At 45.9% G+C, this 26,556-nt stretch overlaps 1 protein-coding gene across 1 annotated transcript in view; it reads left to right on the forward strand.

Moving 5' to 3' along the window:
- The window catches only part of DMD (dystrophin), a 4,652,165-nt gene that overhangs the window by 45,743 nt on the left and 4,579,866 nt on the right, over nucleotides 1–26,556 (forward strand). The window contains exon 3 of the mRNA XM_086934537.1: nucleotides 10,672–10,842. The gene's annotated coding sequence lies outside the window, so the exon portion shown is untranslated. The remainder of the gene's footprint in view (nucleotides 1–10,671; nucleotides 10,843–26,556) is intronic.

The following is a 26,556-nucleotide window of genomic DNA, read 5'->3' on the forward strand; positions in this document are numbered from 1 at the left end:
ATTTATCAAAGTTGTGTATACCCCTAGAGCCATGCAAGTGAGACTTATCAAGCCAGGCAAGGCTACCTTGCGTGGCTCTGCATGGCTTGATAAATCTTGAGTAACGCAAGGCAGCACGAATTGTGCAACAAAAACACAGTGATGTATAAAATGCTTGAATTAATCTCAGCCACTAGCTATTGCTCTGGGCTGCATCCCAATCTATTGTTTTTCTCCCATGTCACCTCACTTTAGACCCAGCCATATTTAACCCAGTCTTACCCTAGTCTAATGGTAACAGTCCAGTCCGGACTGGCAATCCAGATCCTCCCTGAACAGGAATACAAGCAACCTAGGGCAGTTTTGCCCTTATTAGTTTACTTTTCAGCCGGATATAGCTTAATTTCTTTGTCACAGTGAGTACAGGCCCCAGGACCAGTTTTTACGAGTGAATGCAAGTTCAAATGCAGTTGTTTGAAATACAGGTAAGTCAGTGTATTGAAATTACTGTACAGATTACTTTTTAGTTACTGTTTCTACTCAATGTGATGTGCCTAAATATCACACTGGACATTTCCTAGAGAAAAGGTAAGTAAAAACAGTTTTGCACAATTGTATTTATTTAGGTTTCCATACATATCAACTACACACAGAACATTTTTCTGGAAAAGAACAATCAATAGGTTCCTATGGAGAGAAATGACGTTAACGGTTACCAGGTAAGTAATCAGTCTTTGGGGTTGAGCTTCTGGGGTTAGAACAAGTGTTCCTCAAGGGTCAAGAAGGCACTCTTGCTACTCCCTCAGCAGCACTAGGGTGGCCTGGTGCAGACTGCTGAGGCCCAATGTTATCCAATGGGGGATAGGGGTCCTCCGGTTGGTGGGTGCTTACGAGCAGCCCCCTGGGTTGTAGGAGCAAAGCTCCTGGTGTTAAGATCAGGGCAAAGTTGGATCCTGTTTTGCACAAAAAGTGCACCCGCAGCAGCACAGGTCTTCCCGCCGAAATGGAGGGGAGATGGGAAGAGGGCCTTCTTCTGGTAGCAGTAGAGGCTGGTGGTCGCATTACAAAGGCTGCAAGGCCTTTGAAGCTCCCCTGCCACAGATGAATCTTCCTGGCCTGGGGGAGGTGTGAATACCTCTACCCAGGATAGGATTTGATTCTGGGCTCAGGGAACAAATACTCCCACCTCAACAGTCCAGAAACATGTCTTGTGGTGGAAGGCTGGTGTGTACCAGTCAGGGAACCCACCAAAGTCTGGTTGTTTTTCAGGGGGCATCTCTAAGATGCCCTTTGAGTGCATTTCTTTATATTTAATCCCACACTGGCATCACTGGCATCAGTGGGGGTTTAATGTGCTGAGAAGTTTGATACCAAACTTCCCAGTTTTCAGTAAAGCCATTGTGGTGCAGTAAAGTTCCTAATGACTAACTTCCAGCACCATATACTTTTAATGGCATTACTGCACTTACAAATTCTGTAATTGGCTTAGACACTGTAGGCGTACAGGGCTCATGCACCTGTACCCTCACCACTGGTATAGTGCACCCAGCTAGAGAAGTGGCTGACCTATTCTAGGGCAGTGGGTTGTAGGCATAGCACACAGGGATGTGTGCCACGTCAATGCTTCACTTTGTTCTGCACCAAAACACGCAACCTGCAATGGCAGTGTGTGTGTTTAAAGGTACAGGGCCTCTAAGTGTGGCACAATAAGTGCTGCATCCCTTAGAGGCCTTCCCTAGCCACAGTGCCCTTGATAACCATGGTACCTTTTACAAGGGACTGACATGTGGCCAGAGTTGTGCCAATTGGGGGTACAAGGTACATTTTTTGGGAAAGAGCACAGGTCCTGGGAACCTGATTGGCAGGGACCCAGGGCACATAGAGTCAAAGAGCATCAGTAGGCTGGCATAAAGTGTGGGTTGAGGGGTTACTGCAGCAGAAACCCAGCTTCCTACACACAGTGCCCAAAGCATCTAAGCCAGCAAAACCAAAATTCGCCACAGCATCAAAAATACAGGAGGTAGAGGAAAAAAGTCAGGGGAAACCACACCAAAGATGTCAAGTCTAACACGTATCAACTCTTCAATTTCTGCTAAGATTGCCTCTTGGGATACACTTGTTGTAGGAAGGGGGAGTATTATGTGGTGATGTTGATTACCAGGCAATACTATCACCCCAAATATGGTCCTTGGATTCACACTAATAAATCTTAAGCTCAGTCCTGACAGTGTGGCAAAGAGCAGTCAGGCTTTTCTAGAGTATCATATATTAAGCGTTTCAGAATAACAACATAGACGATAAGTCATCAAATCCAACACCAATTTACAGTGGCAGCTTCTCCGCTAAAATTATAACACCTTTCAGTTATTATCATTTTATGTTTCCTTTGCTGCTGGACCGGACTGCTCTGCTAATGGAGCTCTGCAGCGGAGGAGTGGATTGTCAACTCCTAAGTGTGCAATGATTGTTTGGTCAGCCCTCTCGGGGCACCCAAACCAGTCATGCACATTTTTGGACTCCTCCATGCAGGATGCATTACAGCCTGCATGGAGAACATGCCCACCCCTCCAGCCCCTGGCGAACTTGTGCAGTTCAGATATAAAATAGTAAATGTTCACTGTTTACACTCACATTGTATTTCGAAAAAGGGAGAACATAATCAAACGTACAGTAACAGGGTTAATATATTTTAGCTGATAACAACCCTTCACATTGTGTTTCCGTAGCTAATAGCTAGCTTTAAAAAAGAAGTCTATCTCTATACCAGCAGTTATGATCAGCCACAACATCTCTCTGCTACAAACACACAGCAGAAAAAGATGAAACATTTGTGGTATGAAGGATGCCACCTGGGTGGGTGAGAGTTCCAATATCCTAATTTTGGGATGCCCTTGATGGAAAGAACCTGAAACTAGGAGGGTAACTAGTGGACAGATGCCTTTTTTCCTAATTGTTAGGCATGGGCTCACTTGAGGAATGTCTCATCTGTTGCAGTGTGTACCTTTAGGAAAATTCCTGTTTTTACAGGATCCCCCCATTTTTTGGACTGATGGTGTTGTTATTTTAATCTGTGTACCAAGCCCCAATATGTGTTCTTTGAACCCTAAAACATGTTAAAATCAGCTATTTTCCAGATTGGCATATTTACCTTACCTTTAAGTCCCTAAACATTGTTATAAAGTGTGCTAAGGGCCTGTAATTTCAATGCCACTAGTGGACTGCCACCCCTAGAATGACAGAGCAAAACATGACTGCAAACCCTCTACAGTAGCCACTCTGTGCAGTTGTAAATCCACAAAATTGACATGTAAAAATGACCATTTAGGCAATTCAAAACTCCCCTTTTAAATATTACAAAGTCACCCCTACGTAGGCCTTAATGCTCAATATGAGGAGGTGAATGGTATTTAAAAGTAGGACGTGTAAAAGATTTAGTGTAAAATATGTCCTTGCACTGACAAGTCTCCAAAAGCTATTTTGACAGTAGCAGGGTTAGCTGTGCCACAGGAAAAGATTGGGATATAATATTGACATTAAATACTGTTATCTCCACTTAGAAAACAGCTTGAAAGTTTATTCTTGGGCTTTTTAAAATATTTATCACAAGCCCACTTCATTGGTAAGGTGAATTTGTACTAAATATTTTACAACAGGTACTTTTTAAAAGCCATCTTTTGCTTGTCTAAGGCCTCTTGTAGACCATTTGCTTGAGCTTCCAACTATCACCCTGGAGCTGAATGGTTGCCTTGATGAGGTGAAAACTTGCTCCTAGAGCTGAGACAAAGGCCTTGGGTGTGGTGAAGTTTTCCGTTCCTCTGACAGAATGAGCATCTGCACACTGCACAGAAACCTAATTTTCTTCAGAGGCCTAACCTGCCACATCTGTGTATGCCCCCTCTATTTCCCCTAGTCCTCCAGGCATGAACCCCAGTGGGAGAGGAGCCACCTCCTGAAGCAGTTTTGAGTGACCACCAAGAAGGGCTTGCTCATTTCCCTGCGTGCACCACTAGTTTGAGGACAGGTGCCTTGTGCAGCGGAAGAAAGGTTTTGCCATAGTGGATGTGGTGGATTCTCCCCCATCGTGGAGCGAGCCGACCACTCCAACATGGCAGCCACAGAGACACCGACCGGAAGTAGGTCTGACAGCCCACCCAAACGCCCGGATCAGAACCAATAGGAAAAAGGGGCAGAGACGTGGGGCGGGCTTTTATCCCGGGAACGCCAATCGAGAAAGAGAGCAGCGAGAGAGGCGGAAAGCAACCGGCAGCCGAGGGCGAGACTTGCACCCTGCACGGAAGAGCTGGAGGCCTGCCACTACCCTGAAGCCTGCAGCAGGTGGGAAGAAGATGACCAAGCCAAGACTAGGAGCTCAAGGAGCAACACCCACGAGTCTGGCACTCCACCAGCTGAAGCAAAGGCCATGACTCCCTTTCCCGCGGCCCAGGAGGGTGTTGGGCACAGGCAAGTGCCGGGATTCTTCTCTTTTAGGGGCTGGTGGTCGGGAGCTTAGGCCACTTCATGATGATGCACCACATCCCCCCCACCTAGAAACATCAGAGGGAGCATCGTAAGGGTGATGGTGGCACTTTCCTTATCCCTTAGTACCGCCAGGACAGCGGTTCTGACCTTTTGTTTTCTTTGTTGGTTTTTTTCCCTTTTGGCTTGCTCTTTCTGGTCCGACCCCGCGGAAAATCACTGGAGCCTCCCCTAAGAGGCAACCGGATCCAGGGAAAAGAAGAAACAGAGGACCCGTCTATCCCTACCCCCACTGAAGCCCTATTGTGTGACTCTAGCCTTCTGGATCCTGTCGCAGGGAAAGAACTTGCCCCGTAGGGACTAGTGCTGTACTCACGTATCCCCACAGAGAGTGAATAAAAAATATACTACCTCATAATACGTGGTCTTGACATTCTTGCAGAAAAGGGGGGGCAGCGCACACCTACCCAGGCCCAGCAAGCACAGTGGATTTATATAGAGAAGGGCACTGCCGGATTGTTTGCAGCAGGGCATACAGGAAATGCTGTAAAAGTGGGTAGTGTTAGCCCTGGGAACATTTTCCCCATTGGTTAGGGAGGGGCTATGAGTCACCTGCATCCACAGTCTAGTACCAGGCATAAATGTGGCACCCCTGGGCACGATTTTCAGAACACTATGTGGAAGACAGAAGAAGGACTGCACCTGTTGTGGAGACTTGTGAGGAGATTCGAAAGGCTGGGCCTGCTCCCACTTTTACCAAAAGACAGAAGTGGACTCCAAGGGCCAGATTGCTGGCATCCTTTTAGACTAAAGGGACACAATTAGCTGCAAGAAACCTTTTTTCCGGGAAGGCTTAGTTGACCTGTTCTACTGGACCCGCCCAGGACCATGCTGGCTGCTTCTGCTGGAGAGAGTCTTGAACCCCAAGTGGTGTTCCTGAGGTTCTGGGAACCTTGATCTTGTTTAAATGTACTCCACCTAACATCCTTAGAAACCTGGGACTTAGAAACGTTTAATCTCCAACGACTTCCAGAGAACAGTGACAACCCTGCCGAGTCACTCCAACGAAGATGTATAGATGCTTGGCCAAAGAACCAGGTTGTTCCCGCTCTGAGCTTTACAGCCACTGCAAATTCGTTTCCGTGGGACATCATGGAGAGGCTATATAGCCTAGTGTAGCCTTTTTCGGCTATAGCTTCAGTCTCATCCGGCTGGAGGAACTGAGCTCCAAAGAAGGGGACTGATTGCAAAGGTAGAAATCTTTACTGCAAAAGGCACCAAAAGTGTCTGGCTTTCGAGGGACATTCCTTGGGCATACAATTTGAATCTCCTCCACTCAGAGCTTTCCTATAAAAAGTCAACAGCTTCACCTGGACTTTGTCTGACAGCTTTACGGCCTCATGGTGCCCATCTTCACTAAGCATGGGCGAATTTTGCGAATCTGGCGTTCGCGAATTTGCGTATTTGCCAACTCGCAATCCGCAAAATCCGCGAATTCTCGCGAATTTGCAGATTTTTTTGTTTTTATAGTGTTCGCAAGGGTTTCTGCCAGTTCGCGAGGATTTGGTACCAGTTCGCAATTGCGAACTTAGTTGTCGGCACGCAACGGTCGCGACTATGTTGTTTCTACGTCTGGTTCATCATCACAGGTTCACAGCACCCTCTGTTTCAACACTGCCACCCTCTGTTTCACCCATGCCCCCTCTGGTACATCAATGCCACCCTCTGGTTCATCATCATCACTGTAGATTATGGGGGGGAAAAGCAAGCACACCTGCCCTGCTTCAACTGACATGAATTAATTTGGGGTTGATTTATTAATGTGTCACTGTTTTAAAATTCCAGTCTGGCACCTGCTTCCTTATCTGTAATTTGCTTTCTGTTGCAGTGCAATTTTTTTTCCAGGACCTTTGTGGCCTACTTGTAGCTATTCTATGATCCGACTGTGAGGGTCAGAGCAGGGTCATAAAATTGTTCCAACTAGCAACTGAACTCTGGAGGGGCCCCAGTCAGGAAGCACTACAGGGAATGGTTACTAATGATGAATTTGAATTTTTGCACCTGCTGAGTGCTTTCAGTTTAGCAAAACTCGTTTTTCTGCAGAACAGCAAATCTAATGCCCCAAACAAACTTACTTGTGAAAGTTGATTTTTAATCCAAAAGTGATCCAAAGAAAGTCAAAAGGCCTCAAATCCAAAAAAGGGCAGGCAAATGTCAACCTGAGGAGTTATTCTGATAAAAATCATAATTTTCAGAAGGTCTATGCTGCTTGCTAGTGGATTTCTTGTGCAGAATTGCAAAATTTGTAATTTCGCGAGTGCGAGATTGTTGCTGCCCGCCGCACCTACATGCTCGCAATTGCGAACTTACGCTGCACGCCGCAAAATTGTATCACCAAGAAAAAAAATCTGCTGCGTGCGAATTTGCGGATTTTCTGTAAATTCGCGAGCGTTCGTGGATCGCAAATTTACCGAAAATCTGCAAAATCCGCGAGCGGAACGGATTTTCCGCCCATGCTTAATCTTCACCACAGTCTGTTGCCTCACAAAATCTTCAAGTCCACTGTCATTGTTGTTCCTGTCGATCTGTTTGCAGTTTGGTGCAGGGCTCGGTCAACATTGCAGAGCACTGCCAAAAATATTTAATTTTTATTTTTCCAAATGAAATCCTGAAGAAGAATATTCTTTTTCAAAAGAGAAAACAAAATGTTCCCCTTACAGTAGGGGTCCTCTCCAAAAGCAATGGTAGAATTTCACAGTTTTCACTGCCAGGGTTTTCCTGATGGTGATGCTCAGTGTAAACAAAACTCTTTTCCTGCCCATCCAAATTAGGTGGGCTTAATTAGAGGTCTGCCTCAGACAGCCCTTACACCACAGTGCCACCAGAGGGGTTTAATCATGGTGGAGATGTAGTAGTCTCCGCCGTAAATAAACCTAAAATCTGCCTTCTTACAAATTTGGCATGCAAACCTTTATCTTGGTGGTATGCATAATCTGTCCCCACTTTGATGAAGTATACATATCACCAATATATAAATTTGGCCCTCAGTGACATAACATAGCCATGGAGTGTCTCAACTACTGGCATTAAGAGTAGCAGCTGAGAAAGAATATGCATATATCTGAAAGGGGCAGAACACATAGAAAAATCATATGTGAAAGCACTAATATGGTCACATGGGGAGAGAGGAGAGTCTGACTAAAATAGTCTTATACCAGCTCAAAGAAGAGGATGTGCCAACAGCAGAAACTGCAAGTCATTTAGCTTCTCACCAGAGAAGCCTGGCTGATAGCCTTTCCAAGCACTAGAGAGATAGCAGATAATGCTGGACCTTTCATTCAAATCATTGGTATCAAGCTTGAAAAATCAATTGCTACTAACCTAGTTTAAGACATCTTGAATTTCTTCTATTACCCTCTTGAACATGTGGATTCTTAAGTCTCATTATTTCTAATATGTTATGTTAGTGTAATGTTAAGATGCTTTTATAAAGTGAAGAGCTTCCCACTTGGGGATTCCTAGTGTTTTTAGCAACAGATACCGTTTATACAGGTAACAATACTTCAAAACAGCAGTGTCTTAAGTAGTCTGCGAAAAGTTGGCAGTGATGTGCAGCATCTCAGATGGTCTGGCAGAGCCTTCCAGAGCTTAGGGCCAAGTAATGTAAAAGGGTGACCTCCCATGCAAATGAATTTAATTTTAGGAATATTTGACAGTGAGAGTTTGCTGGAATGCAGATGTGAGTGGGCTGATGGGATTTTATCAAACCTTTGATTGGGTGGGGAAAGGCAGCATCCCCACCCTGGCTTTGAAGACATAGAACAGAGCCTTGAATTGGACATGTTTTTCAACCCATAGCCAATAAAGCTCACGGTTGACAGAAGTAACCATGGCATGTTATGGCAGTTGATAGGTCATTCTTGTGGCCTCATTCTGCACCTCCTGCATACGTCTCATGGAAGCTTTATCTGCCCCCAGGTAGAGTATGTCATCATAGTCCAGGTGAGATAGGATGAGAGACTAAATTGTAGTTCTTTGAGCAGATATGGGGAAGATCCATATTAATTTCCTTAGCCATTTCTGGGTAGCAAAGCAAGTTTCAGATACCTTTGCCACATGTGGCTTCATGGAAAGCTTATTTTCTAGCTCTTAACTTTGGAAACAGGAATAGGGATATCACCCAATGCCACTGGCCAATGCTGTCATCCCCAGAGGCTCGGGTTTTTACCACAGATCAACACCTCAATTTTTCAACCATTCACTTACAGTGAGGTGTTGTTCATCCATGAGGCTACTTGAGACAAGCAGGAGTACAAAGACACAGAGCTGTGGTCTTGAGTGAGTGACAAGGAAGAGATGATTGCGTATCATCTGCATAGGAAAATAGGGTGAGGCCACAGTCTCCTCCTGCTCGGACAAGGGGCTGGGCTCAAACCTGATTCCTGAGGGACTCCACACGGCAAAGCATGACTATATAACTGAACCCGGACTTCTTCTTCTTTCCTTCTGTTCTCGCAGTTTGACAATCCCTCTTCACCCACTATTCTCTACTGCAGCATTATATTCTTCACTGCTACTCCTTATGATACTGATGAATTTAGTTTTTCTTTAAATGGGTATTTTACCCTTCAATACATGGAACTACTGCCGTAGGTGTGGGTCCTGAATATCTAGTAAAATATATTGTTGTACGTTAAAAACATAGCCATAATATCAATAACAAAAGTATTGATAGGTTCATTTGTATAGATTTCTATACTTAACTCCACACATATATACCTAGATGGTCTATATTTATTCAAGGTGCGAAGATGTGGAGTTAACAGCAGTAAATCTACAGTTTCCCATATGCCTATACCTTTCTTTTTTTTGTCTTTGACATTTTTGTCTTCGATATTTTGGCTATAACAATATCCCATACTAAATATTGAAGACTACAGCGCGACATTAAACAATCATCTCTTGGCCTCGTATGCCACACCAAATAATATATTTGCAAATATAAATGAACTTAATAATACAAATCTTTATTCAGAAGCAAATGCAACCATAAAAGATACAACTATACATAAAAATGAATAACATAATCAATAAAATATTAGATGGAACTATGGCATATCCCATTTTAAAAAGTAACTGAAAAAAGACTCTCAATGTCATAGCTGGTAAGTACTGTTAAAAAGAAGTATAACATGGGTTCAAAGGCCAGTCACAGTTCAATGGGGTCTTGAAAGTTTAGACATGCTCCCTATACCTGCGAGCTGTACACCTCTGCTTGTAATTATGATTGTATGACTCATGACGCAGAGAAGATATAATTTTCAACAAAGATGGACATTTATTTAAGAATGCAATTCAGAGGTCAAGTGAATGAAATCGACAATTACAATAAGAAATTGTCAGCATTGCACACACAAAATGAGTATGTCCTAGATTTCGACAATGAATTAAAGACTAGGGGTCATATGTATCAACACCCTCATTTGCGATTCTCAAATAGCGATTTTTTTAGAAATTGCTATTTGAGAATTGCAAAAAGGGATGTATGTAAAAAAAATCGCAATTTTGTAGCGATTTCTTAATATTCCTCAATTGCTATTAGCAAATTGCGAAATCGCAAATAAGGAATACTTTCCCATTCATTTCTATGGGCCAGGGACAGACTAATTTGCATATAGCCAGGTTCTGAGCTGGGATGGTGCAGTGAGCTAAAAAAACGGTGTTGTATTAAGCCCTGATCTCTTGACTGGGTGAGAGTATTCTGCTTAATTCAGAAACTCTGTCCATCACCACCACCTGTTGTTTAATTTTTTTGCGATTCGCAGCCTTTGCGAATCAAAATTCGGTTGATACCTATGCCCCAAAGTTGACAATAAATTTGCTTCCTGGTCTGTCAGTGGACGGCCTGTGATTTCAGTTATGCGAACATATTTGTATTTAAGACCCACAGTCTCCCAGACAAGAGAGATTTGCCTGAGGGCAATCCGTCCAGTTTCATAAGAGTGATATTTTCCAATTGAAGCATTGTGGTTTCTCGCCGCTCACAGCTGAGCTAGAAGATGTCACCTCGTGTGACTTTTAACATTTAAAGGGAGTACATTCTACTGGTTCGCTAAGCCCCTTGTTTTCGATTCATGAATAAGTCGCGCTTCTTTGGCTGGCTTCGGACAGAAACAGACTATGCCATTTAACACTTGCTTTGCCTTTCTTTGCTAGGCCCATGCTAAGAAATCTGCTCTGAAGGGCAGTCTGGATAAGACTGTCCGCTTACGGAAGGACCTCTCCGAGATGCAGGAATGGATCACACAAGCGGAGGAAGAATTCCTAGAAAGGGACTTCGAATACAAAAGTCCAGAAGAACTGCAAAAAGCAGTTGAAGAGCTCAAGGTAATGCTAAGGCACATTGTCATTGATTCATTTGTGTCTTGTTTTGGATCTGTAAGCATTTCACCCTCGGTTTTGGCATTTGTTTGACAATTTTTTTCTATCTGCAGCATTGTATGGGATCTTATTTGCTAAAACGTGTAAATTGATTTAAATATTGTGTAAACACAAATAATAAACGGATTATGTTTTTTCATTGTCTGCTCAGTTTGAATAATGAGAGACTAGAGCTTAAGCCTTGTACAGGGCTTCGACAGGCAGCGGAAATAATTGCTGAATTCAATGTTAAGGCCTTCCTTCTGCTTCCACAGTATTGAAAGATTGGTCATTCTCTCGTGCACACTGGATAAAGGGTGAGTAGTGCAGTAGCAAGGACCGTTCATTCCTCACTCCTTAAAATGATAACGACAGCATCCCAGGCCAGAGGCGTGAGTGAGCCGCCACTTAAGTTACAAGCTGGTGCCTGTGAAGAGACGACTCATAACCAGTGGCGGCTTCGCCCACTGCTCTTTAGCAGTGAAATAAAGAGAAGAAAAAATATATTAACTCATTTTATTTTTTCCTACTTCTGCAGCTTTGCGTGTGAGGGCAGGGGAGGAGTGGTAGCACCCTCCTAAGCGCGCTATGACTGCTTGGACGACCTTCTCGGGCTCCCCAAACAGTCTTGCGCACTTTGCATGTTCTCCATGCAAGCTGCCTTACAGCCTGAATGGAGAAAATTGTCCAGGCTTCCAGTCAGCGTCTGAGCGCCAAAACACGGCACTCAGACCAATCACAACACTGCTAAGACATCGTTGTGATTGGCAGACTGGTAGCCTGGGTGGGCTTCCTGTTGTTCAGGTCAGCAAGGAACGACTAAGGAGAAACACAGTGAGGAAGCAGCTAGAAGGTATGTTTTTAACTTTATTTTTTGCTGCCGCTTTCCCCGTGTCCTCGCCTCGCCCCCCTACCTCCGATCCATGCTGGCCGCCACTGATCATAACACTGGAAGAGCTGTTGCGATTTTTCACACCAAAACATTTTCTCTGCACAGCGCATTTTGTAACTAGAACATTGTGCCCCCTATTGATCAAATGGCGTAGTGCCAATAAAAGGGTGTATTCCTAATATAATGCACTATAAACTATGGGAGCCTCTCCGACACTCAGGAAATGTTATTGTTTCCCATCATTTGTCCTTCGTAGAACCAGAAACTTCAGAATCTACTGCACAACTAAACAGTCTCTTTCTCCTGATTAGATTTCTTGAGATGCTGGGCACCTCACATTTGTTCGAAGAACAGATGAACAATGGCAAAGGTCTTTGATTGTCCTACTGGGCCCAGTTCTGTTTCTTAACAATTTAAAATAGACATTGTCTGTTGCTCGGGAATATGCATTGGTTCCTAATCACATGAAGGCCAACTACCGCCGCAAAGATTTAACCGTGCATTGCATGTTTCTAAACAAAAACAGCTGTAAATATATTTGTTATATGTAACTGGTCTTGGGTTTTTTCTTCCTAGCAAAAGAGTGACTATCCAGATATAAACTTCTGAAAAATTTGCAAAGTTTTCCTGTTTTTCCTTCACACACATGTATAGGGGCATATTTAGAAGAAAATTGCAATGCACAGAGCTGCAGCATATTTTGCAGTGCCACGCTGACCATTTCCAAAACGCATGGATGCGCCATCTTACATGGATACGGCACACCCCACTTTTTCCCCTAGTGCAGGCATTAAAAATAGCTGCCTAGCACCAACACAGACACCCTTGCGCCATAGTGCAAGGGTGCTTGTGTTGCATGGAATGATTGTTTATGTGCAGGAAGGAACACCTTCCTACACATGAGCAATCATTAATGGCATTTTGCTCTTTCTATGTGTGCTGCAAAATGCAACACACAACACACATACAAAAAAGCAAAAGGGGAGAAATAAAGTATTTGATCTTGTTGCACCATTCTAACGCCTGCTATTGCATGGCGTTAGTCTTTTGTGCTGCCTCTGAGTTACTGATCCTTGTAAATCTAGGACAACATCAAAAAGCAATAGGTGTTGTGGTAGAATGCCCAGAGCAACACCCATTGCATGCCCCTTTCACACAGATTCCTGCGTGAAAGGGTTGCATATTTAACCACATCCGTGTGGTGCAGATTTACCGCCGGTGCTGGGCCCTAACGAAAACGGGCGTGGTCATGACATAACGGTTCCGTCATGAGCACAGCTCGACTGATGCTCATGATGGAACCGTTCCGTCATGAGCATCAAAGGGGTTAAAAAGCACAATTAAGCCACAAAAATGGCTTAATGCTACTTTTTAAATATGGTGTAGGGCATTGTGCCACGAGAATGTCTGTAAAAGTGACGTCCCGGCAGTGCAATTCCCTTGTAAATATGCCTCATAGTCTTTTGTTCACAAGGAGAACTAATGTTTTTACTAATAGAAATCAGCCAAGCTGAACATGACTGGTACATATGGCCGGGATGCCCGCCACCCCCTCCCAACACCAATTCCCCAAGGGGAGGAGACAGACACAGGTTTGAGCTTTTGGAAGGCGGGGGGGGAGTTACCCCCCCCCCCCGGCCGTATTTATTAAAATATGAAACAAAATTTAAAACATTAAATAAAAGGTTTCATGAATTATGTACAATTTTACTTTCATTACATTTTGATGAAGACATGTTCTTTGGCTAACCTTAACAGCTCTCTAATACAAAGGTTTCCTAGCCGAGTCTAGCATCCTGAAAATGTATACAATCTAAATTAAAATTGTACATCCTAGCATTAAGGGCCAACGGCAAGGTCTTAACCGGTGTCAGATCCCTACTACCAAACTCCCGCCCTCACGGTGTGAGTGGCGCATGCGCAGAGGACTTTACCCTCGTTGCCAACTGTAACTTCCCTTGTCGTGGGGGCCCCCTTTCACTCGACGCCATCTTAAAGGTAGTCCGAGTTCCCGTGTGAGGTATCTGTAAGAAGGACAGCGTGGACTCCCCCCCTTCCCCACACTCTCTTCCGCCGTCGCGGATATCCGGCCCCCGGGAAATTCGTAGGAGGGGCATCTAGCCGTCTCCCCCCTGGGAGGGGCCTATGGCCGTCTCCCCCTAGGTGACCCATCCGTAGTGGGTGCCGCCTACCCGTGGGAGGGGCCAATGGCCGCCTCCCCCCGGGCGCTCCTATCCATTCTGGGTGGCGCCCCCCCTAGGGACCTTGAAATTACTGCTCACCGATCATGACCTTACCGCCCGACCAAAAAATAAATACGACAGTTGTTTTACCTACTAAGGGAAGAAAATTCACCTAACCTGAAACAGCTTGATGATTCATCAACTTTTCATTTCTACAAAGGAAAAAGGTCCTAAAGCACAAGACAATTACATTACTTGATACATTCCTTTACTTTTCAACAAAGGAAAAAAGGCCTATACACATTTATTCAATGCTGAAACCACTTGACTGCATTTCTTTAATACATTCTGATATCATCATCAAATCACTTTATTCAAAAAACATTGCAATAGGGGCTGGTGGGTGGGTCAAAATTGCCGCTTGTTCCGTCGAGGGCTCACGAGCAACGAGTGGTGCAGCCTTCAGAGCACTGGAACAAGAGGACGCTTCTTTGGATTCCCGCTCTTTTATCCGTCTTCGGGAGGGCGGGGACCCTCCTCAGGTACGCCCACGGGGCGCGGTCTTCCGGGTGGGTGTCTAGGACAACCCCTTCTGGGTGAGAAGGGCGTGCTCCGGCTACGCCGCTTTGGGCATACCAGCCGTACCACGCCCCCCGCCCAAAATGGTTTCCCGGGGGGATCGGGGCACCCATCCATACGTTCGGGGGGACCGAATGGTCTTCCCTTTCCATATGGCCGGGATGCCCGCCACCCCCTCCCAACACCAATTCCCCAAGGGGAGGAGACAGACACAGGTTTGAGCTTTTGGAAGGCGGGGGGGGAGTTACCCCCCCGGCCGTATTTATTAAAATATGAAACAAAATTTAAAACATTAAATTAAAAGGTTTCATGAATTATGTACAATTTTACTTTCATTACATTTTGATGAAGACATGTTCTTTGGCTAACCTTAACAGCTCTCTAATACAAAGGTTTCCTAGCCGAGTCTAGCATCCTGAAAATGTATACAATCTAAATTAAAATTGTACATCCTAGCATTAAGGGCCAATGGCAAGGTCTTAACCGGTGTCAGATCCCTACTACCAAACTCCCGCCCTCACGGTGTGAGTGGCGCATGCGCAGAGGACTTTACCCTCGTTGCCAACTGTAACTTCCCTTGTCGTGGGGGCCCCCTTTCACTCGACGCCATCTTAAAGGTCGTCCGAGTTCCCGTGTGAGGTATCTGTAAGAAGGACAGCGTGGACTCCCCCCCTTCCCCACACTCTCTTCCGCCGTCGCGGATATCCGGCCCCCGGGAAATTCGTAGGAGGGGCATCTAGCCGTCTCCCCCCTGGGAGGGGCCTATGGCCGTCTCCCCCTAGGCGACCCATCCGTAGTGGGTGCCGCCTACCCGTGGGAGGGGCCAATGGCCGCCTCCCCCCGGGCGCTCCCATCCATTCTGGGTGGCGCCCCCCCTAGGGACCTTGAAATTACTGCTCACCGATCATGACCTTACCGCCACAGGCCGGATAGTTGACCGACTATCCGGCCCCCCCACACCTCCTAAAGGTCATGCCTGCTCAAACCCCTTAGCCATGCTATGAAGTCTCCTATTAGTAAATCATTCCCCGCCCCGGACAGGTGAACCCCATCATCCAGATAATAGTGATCACCCCGAATACACCCATGGGGAATGCTATGCAGATGCGCGGAGCGAAACAGTTTCCCAATTTTATTGTTGACCCTCTTAACAGAGTGTTTCAACGCTGACACAGAGAAAACCCCCCGCCAAACTTTCCTGGGAATCATGTGGGACCAGGCAATTGTACACCCCGGGAGCCTCTTAGCCAACCAGCTGACTGCCGACAAAATGTGTTCCACTAACACTCGTCCTCCCAGTCTTACCAAATCATTGCCCCCCAAGTGTACTATGATTATAGATGGGGGTGACGTTTTCCGCCCTAAAAGACCCTCCATAAACGATTGAAATTGGTCAAAACAGAGTCCTCCCTTCCCATGGAAGGTCACTCTGAACCCGTATTCCCCAGATGCGTGAATCGCGTCACCTGCCATGAATACTTCTCCGGCGCGCCTCACGTATGAGTGGCCCACAACCCATACCACTTGCTCTCCAGTCGGTGATCCTCGACCGCTGGTCCTCCGGTGATGGGTTGATCCCAGATTCCGCCCCGCGTCACAGGCTCGCGAAACTGTAATTCAAGCAAAAGACAACAAGCGTGAGTGCATTTCATCAGTCTTTTACAACATGTGCAGCCGCACATACCTTTTGAAACAGTTCGAGGACCAACGGCCTAGCTGTTTTACCTCCTCTGTACCCAGACCCCGAGCCGTAGCCTCAGTAGCGGCCCCTATTCTGAAGGAGTGGGTCCCAAAATCGCACGGGTCCATGCCCGCCTCGGCGATCGTAAGTGCTAACACCCTCTGAAACTGAAATCTCGTCAGAGGGGTGCCATCCTTGTGCCTAAGCAGGCTCCCTCCCCATGTCGCCGGCCTCTGTGCCAAGTATTCCTCTAAACACTTTATCGGACAAGTGGGACACCCTCGAGCGCGCTGCACAACCACACTATCTTCCACAGCATCCTGGTCTGTCTTGGACCTAGCTATTGAGATTAGCATCGAATCACCCCGTATTTGCACGTGATCCCTGCAAAGGCCTCCCCCCATATCTTTCTTGTTCCTTGCCACGAGTTTGCTTACCCGCATGGCCCCGTGAAATGCCAGGGCGAAAGCTGCCCGGAACAGAACTGTTTCAGAAGGGGAGGAGCATGTCTCATCCAGCTTTGCTAAAAGCTGAGACAATCTCTCTAAACCAATCGGGTGCCTCGTATCTTGTTTACGACCCTCCAGGCGTCGCCAGCCGCGAAGCGCCTTTCTGACTAAAAAGGAACCCGTTGGATCCCTTATACCGTGGAGCTGTGCCATGAATGATATGGCCGCCCTATGTCTGTTGGCAGATGCGACTGATCGGCCTTCTCTGTGCAGTGCTACTAGGAACCCCAGGAAGGATTCCTCCTGCCCCCAGCTATGTCTCCCTGCCGGGCCTAAAAAGGTGCAGTAAGAACGAAACGCTCCCTCATAAGCCTTCCTCGTCCTGGGCGCTAAACTGGCTGCCACGAGGTCTTGTAATCCGGGGCACCGATCAGCCACAGTGCTTCGGGGAACGGTGCCGCCACTAGGTCCGCTGTGGGTAGATAGCCCCTGAACGCCTGCATGTGTGAACGAGAGAGTGCATCAGCTGCATTATTCAGTACACCTGGCACATGGTTTGCCCTGAACTGTACATTCAATTTCATGCAACGCAAAACAATTTCTTTTAACAATCTCAGGATCCACTTGCAGCGGGCTGCCTGCTGATTAATGCACTCAACCACAGTCATATTGTCAGACCAAAACACCATCGAGCGGTCCCTAAAGTCGTCTGGCCATGCCATCAGAGCGACCCAAATGGGAAATTACTCCAAGAACCCAATGTTACCTGTCAGACCGCTGGAGTGCCACGACATCGGCCATACTTGCGCCGACCATCGATTACCAAAGATGGCGCCAAATCCCACGCTCCCAGCTGAATCGGTCCACAAACCTAGTTCATCCGATGATGCTGGTGGTTTGTTCCACACAACTCGACCGTTGAAGTCCGCCAGAAATGCAAACCAAATGCGCATATCCTGGCGAACCTCTGCCGACAGTCTCGTACGGTGGTGTCCCTCCTTGAGGCCAACCATAGCTTGTGCAATAGAGCGTGAGAAGGGGCGGGCCATTGGTATCACCCTTAAGGCAAAGTTAAGCCGACCCATGGTTTGCTGTAACTGGTGCAGGGTCACTTTCTCCTTGCCCAGGCATTGCGTCAAGGAAGCCCTAAACTTGGCCACCTTATCCATTAGTAAACGGAAACACCCTTCCACAGAATCGAGCTCAATTCCCAGAAACTCCAGTGAAGTGGATGGTCCAACCGTCTTACCTGGTGCCAATGGGACTCCGAACTCCTGCATGAGGATGCAGAAGTCCTGCAGCGCCTGCGCACATTCCGTACTGCCGGCCGCTCCCAAGAACAGGAAGTCATCTAGATAGTGCATAACGTGCCTATGCCCTGTGGTCTCGGTGAACGCCCACTCTAAAAAACAGCTGAACATTTCAAAATAGGCACAAGAAATGGAGCCACCCATAGGCATGCATTTATCCATGTAGTAACTCCCTTGAAACGCAAAACCTAGCAAGCGCTGATCCCGCGGGTGTACCGGGAGCAACCTGAATGCCGATTCGATGTCCGATTTTGCCATCAGCGCTCCGGGCCTAGATGATTTAATATGGCTACGGCATCGTCAAACCATGCGTACCGAACCGAACAAATATCCGGGTTAATGGCTTCGTTCACCGAGGAACCCCTTGGGGCAGACAAGTTGTGAATGAGTCTAAACTCCCCTGGGTCTTTCTTTGGAACCACTCCTAGCGGTGAACACACGAAATCCGCCACCGGCGGGCATTGAAAATGCCCTGCCACCCGCCCCAAGCTGACTTCTTTGGAAATTTTCTTTGCTACTACGCTTGGGTTATGTTGGACAGATAACTGATTTTTACAACAGGAGTCCCCCCGAAAATCCCCCGCCGGGATGTTGAAGCCATATAGGAATCCATTCCTCAAAACCCCGGCGGATACATGATCAGGGTAGTTGTTCAACCAAGGAATCAAAGCCATGATATCGACAGGTGTAGGCAATCGGTTCCCAAGCATCACCTCACTCTTGCTTAGACCCCCCTTTTCTTCCCGTTCCGCTGTTCTTTGATCTACAGCTACTCTCCGGGTGTGAGGAGTTCCCACAGCCCCCACACGCATGCCTGAACCTACATGTTCCCTGGGGCCTGTTACAGTTGCCTCTATTGAAGCCCCAACAAACCCCCCGCTTGCCACCATTTCCGCCGGTCTTGGGCTGAAATTCCCCACCGGCGCTTGCTCGAAAGGGCAACGCCAGCTTTTGGCGAACGGACCCCGGCCCGCTCCCGCCCAGCGAGGACGTACCCGCCGCACCAGGCAAGAGCTGCTTGTGCCATGACACCGAGTCGAGGCAGTCCCAGGTCAAAGTTGCATCAAACTCTTTCGCTTTTCGGAATTTCATGTCATAACCTTTCCACTCGTCCCCCTCATACATGGTATAAAAATCCATAATCCTATTCTGGTAACAGGACAACTCGGTCATCACTTCCGGCTTTCGTTCACCCATGACTGCCGTAAATATCGAAAAGGCCTTTACCCAGTTCGCTACGGTCTCATCGACCCTAAATTCCGCCATCTTGGCCCGCCTTACACTGGGGTGCCATAAATCTTTCTGGGATTTTGCATATTCCATCTCGCGATGGTCAGTCAACAATGAAAACATATTTACATATTTATCCCCCCATATCATTTCCTTTGTGGCCGCAGGGATGTGCTGGGCCACCCTTTCGCGCCTTGAAGGTAATGAACCTTCCCCCGCCATTGGCAATGGGTGCTTACCGGGTTCAACCGCTGTGTCTGCTGCCTTTTCCCGGCTAACCGTAGGTCCTCCTGGCGTCACCTGTGGGGGAACAAAAGGAACATTCGCCGTCCCGGCTTCTCTCGACTGCCGTAACTGCTCGATTATTAGTCTAGCCTCCTCAGCCGGGTCCCCCCCGGCCACTGCCCCCCCCGCTGTCTTCTTGAGCCAGGGTAACACTGCCGCTAACTGGATGGCCAGTTCCGGGGGCATCTGATCATTATTAACAGGGGTAGTTACAACCGGGATTGGTAGACCCATATCCGGACTCGGTACCGGGCTGTCTGCCGGTGTGATGGGGGCGGCTGGGGGCACCTCAGGAACCGGATCCTCCCCGGAAACCGCCCTCTTCTTAATACGCTTCCCCCTACCCTCAGGGACGACTCCCGGCAAGGCCGGGCCTATTACCTTCTTAGGACGGCCGGAGGGGTTATTTTGGGCCGCTAACTGCTTTTTAACCTCGGCCAAACCTCGACCGATCGAATCAACTTTACAGAGTTTTCGGTCCATGATCGCCATTCGGTTCGACAAGGTGGGCAGTACCTTCTCAAGCTCGGAGCTCTTTCCCGCTTTTTTGCCGGCCATAGCTTCGTTTACTCCGCTCTAGTCGATCAACGAAGTCCCAGATCCTTCACACTCCAGATAACTGAAAGAGAAACAACAAGATTACAAGTTCTCAAAATTGCCGCTTGTTCCGTCGAGGGCTCACGAGCAACGAGTGGTGCAGCCTTCAGAGCACTGGAACAAGAGGACGCTTCTTTGGATTCCCGCTCTTTTATCCGTCTTCGGGAGGGCGGGGACCCTCCTCAGGTACGCCCATGGGGCGCGGTCTTCCGGGTGGGTGTCTAGGACAACCCCTTCTGGGCGGGAAGGGCGTGCTCCGGCTACGCCGCTTTGGGCATACCAGCCGAACCACGCCCCCCGCCCAAAATGGTTTCCCGGGGGGATCGGGGCACCCATCCATACGTTCGGGACACAGCATAAGTGATAGGTTATTTATTTGAAGTACAGAGTAACACCAACGCAGGCAGCCACTCGTCAACACCTGCTCTCTGCCACTCCAACTGCTGCCTAATGTTCTAAATCAACTGTCAAGGTAAGAGATGGCAGAGATGTCATGAACCAGCTTCAGCACGACTTAGCTCTCCCTGCATACATATGCAGATAAAACAATGTTATTTTTTTAAGTTCAGCAAGAATTTTATTGAAAGAATAAAGGTGTCAATATACAATACACCGAATGAATCAAAGGTCATCACATTGCAAAGAAACTCTAAAAGAAATGCATGAATTGGATTAATAAATGGAAAGAATAGAAATCAAAGAGGTAAGAAGGAAATACAATTAATATGAAGTTAAAACAAAAGAACATTTAGGGGTTCATGGTGGTTTAAGCACTTTTTGTTGAGAGGGCTTCAACAAAAAAGATCTTTTGGCACTTGCATCAATATACAGTGTAACAGGTAACCATAAATTCAAACGTTTCATAGCCATATGTATAGGATAAACAAAAGAAGTATCCAACCTGTGGTTATGGCAAACAGCATACCACCAAGCCTGATAGGAGATTTTGTGAAGTCTTTGCAGTTTTTAGTGATTTGCTGAAAGGCGACTGCTAATAACAAATCAATAATTTTGACATTGGATGGATATTCATTCCCAAGAGTACATGAGTAAGTGAAAAAGAAAAATTAGTTAAAAGAATTTAATTAACTTGAGACCATACACATGTCCAGAAACTGTGAACAGATGAGCAAGAAAATAACATATGAAACAGATCAGCATTTGGGGATGAGCATGTCCAACAAGTGTCCATTACAGTGGGATACCGTTAACTTAGGGTATTTGGGCATACCAGTAGTCTATTATAAATAAAAAACAGTGCTTGCGTTGTATCGGCTGCTCTTGAGGACTTTTGTATCTTAGTCCAAAATTTTTCCCAGAAAGACAATGGCCAGGATGTCTTCAAATCGTGTTCCCATCCAATGTCTATTTTAGATTTTTGTCTAATAGTGTTAGTACATCATAAATGATTATAAATATTGGAAGCTTTGGGCATGGTGCACAGCAGAGTGTGAAGGCAATCAGATGAAACAGGAGTACGAGCATTAACAGATGTAATAGCAAATTGGGCGCAGGCGTCTAGTACGGCCCTTCTGAGAAGGTTATATTTAGAAATAAAAGAAGCAGGTAAGCCAAACAATTGGCTAAGTAGAGGGAAAGGTATAATTTCTGGTCATCAAAATAATTGACAAACCCAAATTAAACCTTTCTGCCTCCAAATCTTCCAAAAGAAAGGTTTATTGCATATTAGTAGGACTTTATTGTGCCAAATTGTTGAGTTAAGGAGGGAATCAAAGTCCTCATGAATTAATGAAGAATTTTATTCTAGGATTAGAGAAGTAAGTTTGATTATAGGAGTGGAAAGAGATTGTGGTTTGTGGGAAAAAGAAAGATACTCTTGAAAGAAAAACAGATACAAATACACATTCAACTGAGGTCCTTAAAGGACACTCTTCTGTGGAATCAATAAACAAATATGAGGATTGATGCAGAAGGAAAGATTTTTGATGAATAGGAAAATTAGGAAAATTGACTCCTCCTTCTGATTTAGGGCGAGTTAATTTTGATAAACACAAACGAGGTTTCTTGTTACTCTATAGAAAGGAGGAAAGGATAGAGTTCATTTGAAAAAATATTTTAGCAGACATAGGGACTGGAATGTTAGAGATAGTATATAATACTATAGGGGAGAGCATCTTATTTATAGTATCAAGGCGACCCCACCATGATAAGTTAAAGAGGATGCCACTTAGTAGTTAATTCTGAAATCCTTTGGATACATTTAATCATGCATTAAGCTACTGTATTAGGAATTAAAGGAGTAAAGTGTAACCCTAAATATTTAATATGATTGGGACCCCTAGTGAGGTGAGATGAGGCAAAATCCTCTTTAAAAGTATATTTGGTTAGGGGCAAGATCTCAAATGTATCTGTATTTAATTTACAGCCAGAAATAGAGGAGAAGGATTGTACCTCTGCTAAAAAAGCAGGGATAGATTCATGTGGCTGTGAAATAAAAATCAGAATATCATCAGCATAAGCTACAAGTTTAATGTGAGAAGTTTTGATTTCAAATCCATGTATACATTGATTTTGGTGTATTTTTGAAAGAAAAGGCTCCAGAACCACGTTAAAAAGGAAACGGGATAAGGAACAACCTTGGCGTACACCCCTGCTTAAATAAAAAAATGGAGAGTTTAAGCCATTAGCGAAGACAGCAGTGTGGGGTTTGAATAGAGAAGAGAAATTAGAGAAATAAACATAGGGCCAAAACAATACCATCTATGTGTGTAAAAGAAGTAAGGCCATTCAACTCTATCAAGCGCTTTTTCCGCGTCTAATGCTATTGCTGCAAGGGGTTGTTTTAAATGGAAGATTTAGATCGAATATAGAAAAAAATTGTGTTTTGGCCATTATACGTTGAACTTTAATGAAGCCAGATTGTTCTTTACCTAATAAATTTGGTAAATAGGATTGTAAGCAAAGAGCTAATGCTTTGGAAAAAAAACTTGTAATCAATGTTAACTAGGGAGATTGGTCTGTCATTTTTACAGTATTTTGAGTCCTTACCCTCTTTATGGATAAGACAAATATGTGCCTCTGAGAAAGATCCGGTAGAGCCTTTTGGGTTACAAAAAGAGAGGAACATGGCGGCCGTCGTGTGAACGGCCGCGGACACTCCCCGTCAAGGCTCCGGATCAACGGTGGGGTTTTGAAGTTTAATGGCCCACATAGTGAACCCTAATGTCTGCAGATAACACAACAGTGTGCGTTTAATCCAGTAAGGCGGACCGGGATCTTTGGTTACTTACGGTGCTTCTTTGGTCGGCACGTCCGAGCTGTTGTTTACTCCGGCGTGCGGCTGCTTCTCTACACGACGGCCGACGGAGTCTGATGGCATTGCAGCGCGCTTTGGCAGCTGGGATGCGGGAGGCGTCTGAGGCGGGTGATGAAGGCGATGCTGGTATGGTTGGCGCTCTAGTGTTTATGGCCCCCGGATGCTCCCTGAAGTCGGGACTTTGTTTGAACACACCAGGCTCGGGCTGGAGGTGGAAAATAGGCGCGATTGAGTGGAGGAGAAGTATTTTTACTGTTTGGGCACAATATAGAGCTGGTTGGAGAAATTGTGGATTACAGAGTGTGCAGAGTATACAAAGCACACGGTGCCCACCGTAGGTAAGAGCTGGGGTTAGGGGTGTGTGCAGGGGGAGTAATGAGTTTTTGTACCCAGGTCCCTATTTAAATCAGGAGGTTAACGATAAAACCGAGTTGGTTAAAGAGGTAGGGAGCAATTTTTACAAGGCATTACTGGACTGTATGGAGAAGGGAGTGGAATTGCAAGAGGGAACATCACAAGGCACTCACTGCGGGCCAGGGCGGCGCATTTAGCTTCCAATAACATGATTATATAATTCAGTTTACCACAGCGAGTATCACCACCAGTGGCTGAGGTAAAACCCACGGCAACCCAGTCCAAGCAAGCTGGGAGTAAAAGCCTAACAACACCTCCCCCTAAGCCTAGAAACCAAAGAGGTAAAGGGAAAATACGTGATAAAAAGCTAACCTTCTCTAAAACAAAAATAACCCCTTCACTGAAATCCTACTACCAGGTTATGGCCATGTCCACTACCAAAACCTCACCTTTACCACCCCTGTCTACTGGAGTGGTGGAGGGTGAGAAATCAGGCAGTAAATTTGAGTTTAATCCGGAGTCAAGCTCTCGGATTACCGAAGTCCCAGTTATTTCTTCAACAGCTGTACCTATTCCAGGGACTCCAGGAACCCCAGGAAAAAAGAGTCTAAAAGTGAAACAGGCTAAGCAGAGGCTTCCTCAAGAGGATGTCATCACTTTTCAACAAGAAGTGCGGACAGATTCAACAGACTTCACTGGGACATTAGACACTAATCTAGAAGCGAATCCAGCCATAGCCCTCTCTTACAGATATTCGGTGTTGGTCCAAGGAGAAGGACCTGATACAAAAATTTTGGAGGACTCTCCCAATCTCGTGGCAGGCTCTGGGTCCGTCCTTGGTTTAGCTACGGAGTATAGCAATGAAGTAGGAACTATTCAGGGATCTGGAACTGATAAAAACAAGAACAAGGTGGCTCAGGCGATTCAGACGGAAAAGAATGCAGTTACCGCGGGAAGTGAAATCAGTCCTAGTTCACTGCTAAAAACTCACGGGGTCTGACTTCAAGTACGGCCCCCTGTCCCGAGGCACGTACTCATTCTTTGGTGGACATTCTTCTTACTTTAAAAGACGAAATGGCGAACAGATTTACTGTGTCAGAGGTGAATGAAGCCGAGTTGGCAAACAGGTTCTTAGTTTCTGAGGCGAATCAGGCGGACATTAGGTCTTCTTGTGAGATCCTAGCGTAAAAACTGGAAGAGGTCACTGCAAGAACAGAAGCAATAGAGGCTGAGATCCCAAGGATGAAGAGTGTCATTGAGTTGTCATCTCTCCAACTTGAGAAGTTAGCTTTGCAAAATAAAGAGCTTAAAGAAGACCTGGAGAGATGTGAAAACCATTCTCGCAAATCAATTTGAAATTCCTGAACATCCCAGAAGCGATGGAGGGAGAGGACATAAAGGGTTTTGTGATTTTGCTATTGAAAGCTACAGTCGCGGGGGGTTTCCCGAGTTTTGACCTAAAAAATTAAATCCAGAGGGTGCATAGAGACCCTTTTTAAAGGAAACCTGGGAAAGCAGAAACCATGGAAATATTGGTTAATTTTCTTTCCTATTCAGTGAAGGAACAGATTTTATCAGCAGCCTTAAAAGCAGGAACTATATCTTCTCCTTTCGCAGACAGAACTCCATTTACCTTTTCTATTAGGTCCGATATTTCACATATAACAGCTATGAGGCAGTGGGAGCTGGGAAAAAGATTGGCAGAATTAAACAGTCTTGGGGCTAAGGCTCAATTAAGGTTCCCGGCTACACTAAGAGTAATGTGGAATAATCATATGCACATGATCCGGTCCACAAATGAAGCAGATATGCTCATTGTTAAGATTCAAAATGAGAAACAGGAAGGGATGTAGGGGATCCCTGCAGTGATAAGAATTTGTTTCCTCACCGTGAAAAGTTCTCTAGTTATTTTTGTATAATTATGTATGGATCCTTGTGGGGGGGGGGGATTGGGTCCGAATAGGTATCGACCTATTGGAAGGTAGGGTTCCTCAGGGTAGACGAGGGTCCCAAAAAATCCATATGATTTGTCTTACATGAGTTTATGAAACTTTGTAGTCATAGCGGATCTTCATATGTTGTTGGACGTGACTTTAAAAAGACAGGGTTGAAAGAGACCATAGCGGGCTCCCATTGATCGAAGATCAGGTCTCATACTGAGAAATGCCTTGCGTCTGTTGGCAGTGGTCTTGGCGTAATCCTGTACGAAAAATAAGGTTGAGACTGACCATGTAATTTGTTGGGAGGATTTGACCTCTGACAGAACTTTTAACAGATCAGTACATTCTAAGATGTATAGGATGACTCCTCTTGATCGTTGTGAGGGTGAAGTATTTGAGGGGGGACGACCCAGCCTATGTGCACTTTGGATGGTGAGCACAGTCTCTTCTGGCATGTGAAGTAGTGTGGGAAGAAGAGATTTAAAGAAGGTGAGGGGATCCATACCTTCAGACACTTCCATCAATCCATAAATACGCAGATAATTTCTCCTGTTGCGATTTTCAAGGTCTTCAACCTGCCTTTGGAGCTCTGAAATTTGAGATTGAAGTTGAGTAACGTTGGCACTAGAGTCCCCAAATGAGGACACGCTGTGCTCTACTGCTGTGAGTCTTGTGTCGAGTTGAGACTAACTATCAGTGAGAAGTTGTAGTTTGTTATAGATTTCCTCCATAAAGGGTGGAAGGGCCCTTATTTCTTCCAGCAGTAACTCCATTGAAACAGGAGAAAAAAATGTAGGCGGAGAGGAAGGGTCTTTTTTTAGGCGTTTTATATTGGATTTCTCTGTTAGTGCAGGGGAGGGATCCATTGTTGTAGTAGAGTCCGTAGGCGGGATGCCAAAGAGTA

The sequence above is a fragment of the Lissotriton vulgaris genome, chromosome 8 (assembly GCF_964263255.1).
Source record: "Lissotriton vulgaris chromosome 8, aLisVul1.2, whole genome shotgun sequence".
NCBI lineage: Eukaryota > Metazoa > Chordata > Amphibia > Caudata > Salamandridae > Lissotriton > Lissotriton vulgaris.